The sequence below is a fragment of the Pseudochaenichthys georgianus genome, chromosome 1, assembly GCF_902827115.2.
Source record: "Pseudochaenichthys georgianus chromosome 1, fPseGeo1.2, whole genome shotgun sequence".
Taxonomy (NCBI): domain Eukaryota; kingdom Metazoa; phylum Chordata; class Actinopteri; order Perciformes; family Channichthyidae; genus Pseudochaenichthys; species Pseudochaenichthys georgianus.
This window is the reverse complement of record NC_047503.1, coordinates 29,330,444-29,336,856: the sequence shown is the minus strand read 5'-3', so window position 1 is coordinate 29,336,856 and position 6,413 is coordinate 29,330,444.

Sequence of the window (6,413 nt, the reverse complement as noted above, 5' to 3'; positions counted from 1 at the left end):
GAGGAGAAAGGGAGGAAGGGATGGAGAGGAGGCGGGAGAGAAGAGAGAGGCTTATGAAAACGGCCGTGGATGAAGGCAATCTTTAATAAGTAGAGAGCCTTGGGTTTCTGTGGTGGCTGGTAATGGCTCCAGTTGTCTAGGAGGAGGACTGAACAACACAGTTTGTTTATCCAGAGTGGTGGGACTTGCTAGCTTAACGGCTTGCATCTTAGACATCTATGATGACAGCATGGATTGGCTCACCGGTCTCTTGATTTTCTGCTTTCCTTACGGCAACGGTCAGTGAGCCACCCAACAGACTCAGAGCTGAACTTGTGGTTCACAAATTGCCAGTGTAGCCCAGTTATTCCCTAGTTTAATCAGGGAAGGGCCCTGAGTTCGTTAACTCAATAAATCTAATTTACAATGAAGAATACATAAGGTAATGTTGTCTTATTTCTCTTAAATTATCCTGTTTATATTTTACCAATGTACCCTTTGTGTTATCTTGAGTCCCTTTAAGCACCTTTAAGTACTGTAACTTTGCTAGTATTAGATTATGTCTACTCTACTATAACATATACACACTGAACAATTTAGCTGAGTGACATATAAAAGAAATGTATATTTAAATGTGTTGAGCACAATGACTCTTTACCTTAAACACATTAGTTTAAATACCTCTATTGATATAAATCACCAAATATCACACTGGAATCAGTTTTAGAAATAGAGATCTCAATTATTTTACTGTATACTTGTGAACAAACAGGAAATACACAGTCAATGTACCTTCAATAATGTCTGGTCCAGGCTCTCGTCAGCTCACGCCTAGACTACTGCAACTCCCTCCTGGCTGGTCTACCTGCATGTGCCATCCGACCTCTGCAGCTCATCCAGAATGCAGCGGCTCGCCTGGTCTTCAACCTTCCTAAATTCTCCCACACCACGCCGCTCCTCCGCTCCCTCCACTGGCTTCCGGTAACTGCTAGAATCCACTTCAAGACAATGGTACTTGCGTACCATGCTGCAAATGGATCTGGCCCTTCCTACATCCAGGCCATGGTTAAACCGTAAACCCCAGCACGTGCGCTCCGCTCTGCATCAACCAAACGGCTCGCTGCGAGGGGGACCCAAGTTCCCATCAGCAAAAACACGTGGGTTTGCTATCCTGGCTCCAAAATAGTGGAATGAGCTCCCCATTGACATCAGGACGGCAGAAAGCTTACACACCTTCCGGCGCAGACTGAAAACTCATCTCTTTCGACTCCACTTTGAGCGATAGAACTATTAACAAAGCACTTATATACTAATAAAGGACTGGCTTACCTAAAGCCAGTTGAGTAGCACTTTGAGTAGAAATGTTTTTGCTCTATGAAGCCTGATGTACTTATATGATTCTGTTTTCTTCAAGTTTGTATTTTGTTGGTCGAACGCACTTATTGTACATCGCTTTGGATAAAAGCGTCAGCTAAATGCAATATAATGTAATGTAATGTAATGATGAATAATCCCTTTAACTGGAAATTATTAATCATATCAAAATATTATAAGGTCACCTTTGAATACAATTTCACACTTAACTCAGTGGGCCCACACTCACTCAGCACACACACACACAAGCCGGCAAATAAAATGAAATAATACCCCTCACGTTGCAGGCCTGATGTGATGCTTGAGAGCGTTGAAAGTCAAAACTATTTGTCTTCTTCACTCAAATGAGAAACAAAACCAGAGCGATACCTTACATCTTCAACCCCAAACTGCAGCTGTACCGATCCCTCAGTCTCAGATGGCGATCAACGGTGGCGGGAAGGTGTCCAGCGACGGTGTGCTCTCTGGTATTGTCCAAAACTCCTCACTGTCACCAACTTACAGCAAAACTGATAAAGGTCTTCAGGGTTTTCATGCCGAAAAACCCCGAACTGAAGCCAATAACGCCAGCTGAGTTAGTTATAACGTGGCTAAAGGCCCTGACACACCAGGCCGATATCCGCCGTTTTCGTTAGTCGGACGACGAAGCGTGCCCTGTCGCCCAAACTCAATTTGGTGTGTCCCGCACCGTCGGCCGTGACACGCCTTATTTAGCCTTTCATGGCCATAGGCAGTCGGACAAAGAAATCACTCTGATTGGCTGTTCAGCTAGCGAATCAGTGCATGAGAAGCGAAACGGTTGCTTGAGAATGTCTTCCACAAGCAACACTCCAATGGCTGATAGTTGCAGTACCGCACGGAACATGTTTTTGATGGACGAGAGTGAAAATGGAACGCACACGCTATTTGTTGTTTGTTTAGATCCGTTTAGATCACGCAGTCTGTTCTTCTTCTCTGTCTTCCGGTTGTTGCCTCTTTTGAATGACGAATACACACTACCGCCACCTGCTGGTAAGGAGAGTTATTGCCACTCGCGCATGCGCAGTTCGTACGAGCTCGGCTGAAGTCTTTGCGGTGTATTCCAGTGCGACACATGGCCAAGACGCAGGAGAACACGGTGACGCAACAGTCGGCGTCGGCGAGTTCTCTGGTGACTGCTTGGTGTGTCAGGGCCTTAAGAGTCCATTCACTGTATTAATGAATGCAAACACTCATTTGCTAACGAGCTAATACACACACGTGGATTACTCTGGGACAAACTTGAAGTAGAAAGGTAATCAGTTCCTTGCAAACAGCATGTAGAAAAGAATCCATATGAAGACTGTTGAGTTGATAATCTTGAGAAACTAACTACATACTTATTTGCTATAAAGTGTCAACTTTTATTCACTCTCTGTGCCGCGACTTTGTCAGTCAAGCCACCACTCTCACGCACACTCTGTCTCCCGCCTTCACTTCCTCCCAACTTCAACCCTTGACCCTTAAAACACAATATTTATAATTATACATTTGTCTTTTAAGCATATGTATTACACTTTCCCTTTTTAAACCGTTGTGAAATATCTTTTAATCGTTATCTTTGCATGAACTAGATATTTTAACAACACTTATCTAAATGACATATTTATTATCTTGTTTTAATTTCACTGTAAGGGTTATTGTCTACCTGGTTACACCAGCAAGACATGATGGGGATCAATGTCACAGTTGTTGCTCTGTGCACAGGAAAAACTATATTTTAAAGATCTGGGCTCAAAGAAAAGTCGTGGTACTGAAATGTTGGTGACGTAGTGACCAATGGCTGTGTTGGTGAACTTCTGTTGCTTCAATACTTCACATAAATAAGTTCTCTAGGAAGGTGTTGCTTCAACAGGAAAACTGAACTCACCAACCAACCAATTACTCTCTTAATATTCATTGTATCTGACATTGCTGTATTCGATAAAAATCTGACCTCTCTGCACAGTGACGTTTGGTTTAGCCCTAGGAGGTTATGACCTTTCGAGTCAAAGATGTCAATCTGTCTCCGCTACTTTCCCATCAACAGTGTGAGGAGACATGTGAAATCTTTTTTAATTGACCGCTTAGACATAAACCTTAAAACCCAGGGTCTGTGGTCAGAGTGGGTCATGCTGTTTAAAACCAGCCGCAACTCCATGTGATTTATTCGAGTTTTCAAACAGTTTGCCAATGATAAGAGTTAGTGGGGAGGAACTTAACCTAACCATGAACATATAGCCTCAAGAAAAGTAAAGTACTTTGCATGAAGAATGTAAGGAATGCCCCCCCCCTCCCTCCCCTCGCAGTCTCGCACTTATATGTCTATGAAGTGTTCATTAACAGAAGATGTGACATCACTTAAAGAGAGAGTCGCTGCTTGTCTCTCACCAACATGTTATGTACTTTACATTAATTCCTAATTCCATGACATTACTTAGAGTACTGTTAATTTAAACCAAGGATCCTGAGACACCATTACAGTGTTGCTCCATTGTTTATTGTAAGACAAAGGTCATCAATGATCAGTGTCACTGCCCACACACACTTTGTCTTAAAAATGTGCTTACTCTTGCAGGGAGTGAAACACTTTAAGGGAGTTAAAGAAGGAGGCAGGTCATCTGTCTTCATCAGTTGGTTGAAAGCTTATATAGAGTCTCTCGAGGCAGCCAAAGCATTTTCTTTTGTTGTTTTTTGCTGCTTACTTGCCGTTTGCTTCAGATATGTTAGCTAATCTTGCTTTACTTTGTTTACACAAAGTCTGAGAAACCACTGTTTGTCCAAGCAGATAAGAGGTGTGTTGTGGCGTGTGAGAGGCGGTGAGATTGAAATAAGATGATCATCTGCTTTTCCTTTGTCTCAGTTCATGTTTACATCGAAAATACAATACATTCAGTTCTTCATTAACTTGGACTTGTTTTACAGTGAGAAAGCAGATGGACCACATAAGCATCGTTTAGCACAAATGCTGCCCTGATGACTGAGTCATTAAAAAACTCCCCAGACTCCAATTTATTCAATTACCTACTACTTAAGCTATGATGTGGCAAAAGTCCTCTCTAGATTCAAGATCTGCTTAACATTTTAGATTTATAGATGAGTTGACTGCTTAAGGAGCAGTTAGCTCCAGAGATCAGAGCCACATAAACCATCACCACAAGAGAACACAACCAGTGTTAACGAAGAACAGATGAGAAGATGGGCTCATAAAAACTAAATTACTTGACACAGGAGAAATCTCCAAACTAGCACTGTGTAGAAAAGATTCTGTGACAGAGAGTTGGTTTGAATTGAGTCACTTTTGTGTTTGTGCAATACTTTTTTAACACTTAAGGGGTTTCAGGGATCTTAATAATGAAAATTGTGAAGTTTTTTAGGCCCCAGCCAGACGAGGACGAAAACGGTCGTTTACATTACTGTTTAGTGTCATATAGACCATTCGGCCACACGAGGACGACCGAATACGGCATTAAACGACTGCGGAAATGATAACGGGTCCAAAGGTGGATAGAACGGGGGGGGTCCAACGGCTCCGTGTGTACGCCCTATACCAGGGGTGGCCAACCCGCGGCTCTTTGCCTAGTTTCATGCGGCTCTTCAGTTCATATCGAATTTTATATGTGTGAGTTTGGGGGAGAGACACTGACTCCTGACTAGTGTTGCACGGTGTACCGATACTTGAAAGGTATACCGCGATACCCTGCCGTTAAAAACGTTACGATTCCTCCGTTTCATTAGTATCGGTACTTTAAGAATGACGGGGGAAAGTACTCCGGTGAGAAAGCGCCGTTTTAATAAGAGCCGTGTGTGTCAGCACTCTGCTTCCACTCCCTGCACTGCAGTCCCACTCCCTCCCTCTCAAGCACGCTCTAAGTCTCTCCCCTCTCTCGTGCACGCGCTAGCTGCCAGAGCATGTGAGAAAACGAGAAGCATGGCTGCAAGTGGGAGTACAACTGCCGCTGCGCCTCGGCTTGTTGACAAAAAAGACGCCAGAAGCGAAATTTGGAAGTATTTTAGCTATATCTCTGACAGTGAGGGCAAGTCTACGGACACCACGAGCCTGTCTGTAAGAAATGTATTAATTTTATTTAATACGAATTCTTGTCATTTTTTTATTTATTGTTCTTATTGTTTAAAAGTTTGTGTTATGGTTTTGGTGTGAAATAAATCACAATAATTACATTTAAGACTGTTTCCCTTTTTTTAAGAAAAATAATCGGAATCGCAATTCTTGACTTGGTATCGAAACCAAAATGTTGAGATCGTGACAACACTACTCCTGACAGTTAAACCTGATATTTAGTAGGTCTGTTAAGTATTGAATGCTGATAATTCTGACGTAATTTGGCCGGTCAAAGTTGTTTGGGCTCGGATAAAATCGCTCCGTTACTTTCGTCCCGTGTTACTTTCGTCCCGGCTCTCCCTACGTGTGTATGTGTGGTGTCATGAGAGGATGACAGCGCATCTAATTTTGATGTGGCCCAAGAGCCAATCACAATAATACCTGCAATTCAGTGAACCAATCACCTTTGAGGGGGGGGAACCTATCGTTGATTAAACACTATCCAGTGTTTCCCCTACCATTGTCTTGGAGGGGCGCTGCGCCCCGCCAACGGAGCCCCGCGCCCCCCCCCCTGAAATTCAAGGTGTTATATATATCATTTTTTTTTTTTAAATATATATATAGCACCAAATTGCAAATAATCTAGAACTACTGTCACTTTTCACATTGAACATGTGCTCTTTTATTAAATAAACTAAACTCTTTCATTTTAAGTTGTAAGTTTAGTGTTTTTGACCCTAAGAAACACTGATGCATTAATCAATAACAATAATCCACAGCTCCTCTCTCTGCTCCAGAGGAGTTAAAAAATATATCCCAATGCCACAAAATGCATCAGTGACGTGGTTGAAATCTTGTCTCCAGAAAACAAAAAACTGAAACAAGCGGTATCAGTGACTGTGTGTTTGATGTGGCTCTTTGCAGTAACAGAGAAAAAATGTGGCTCTTAACCTCTGACTGGTTGGCCACCCCTGCCCTATACGATCATTTTCTGATAATG